The sequence below is a fragment of the Hippocampus comes genome, unplaced genomic scaffold (genome assembly GCF_001891065.2).
Source record: "Hippocampus comes isolate QL1 unplaced genomic scaffold, H_comes_QL1_v1.1 C16594876, whole genome shotgun sequence".
Lineage (NCBI taxonomy): Eukaryota > Metazoa > Chordata > Actinopteri > Syngnathiformes > Syngnathidae > Hippocampus > Hippocampus comes.
The window spans coordinates 1-576 of record NW_017834839.1 but is presented as its reverse complement, the minus strand read 5'-3'; the positions used below and the strand labels follow the sequence as shown (position 1 = coordinate 576).

General features: G+C 55.7%; 1 pseudogene; it reads left to right on the top strand.

The window, feature by feature from the left end:
* The first annotated feature begins 38 nt into the window (after positions 1-38).
* On the top strand, positions 39-576 carry LOC109508765 (elongation of very long chain fatty acids protein 4 pseudogene; annotated as a pseudogene).

Genomic DNA, 576 nt, shown 5'->3' with positions numbered 1-576 from the left:
GCCCATTTTGTCAACAGACACATTTCAAATCTCGGGCGATGGAGAAAGAGGCTAAAATCGTCAGTCAAGTCATTTCGCTTTGCTTCTGTGTCCATCAGATCCAGTTCCACGTGACCATCGGCCACGCCGGCCACTCCCTCTACACGGGCTGCCCCTTCCCCAACTGGATGCAGTGGGCCCTGATCGGCTACGCCGTCACCTTCATCATCCTCTTCGCTAACTTCTACTACCACGCGTACCGACGCAAGCCGTCCGCGGCGTACAAGGGCCAAGCGAAGGCCGTCACCAACGGCGTCGCAAAGGCCACCAACGGCCACAGCAGAGCAGACGAGGTGATGCCGGACAACAGCAAAAGACAAAAGAAGGGACGGGCCAAGCGTGAGTAAAGGACGGCCCGTCGGGCGATGAGCGGGAGGACATGTTTAAAGGGCCAGAAAAGGAGGATGGCGAGTGGGAGATGTGGCGACCGCTTCAACACCTGTGCAAAATGATTGCGCAGCGGCTGCTGCTTCTCTGGCTACCCGTCGTCTTTCGTCACACATTTCTTTTCAAAAAGTGAGCAAGGCAAAAAAAAAA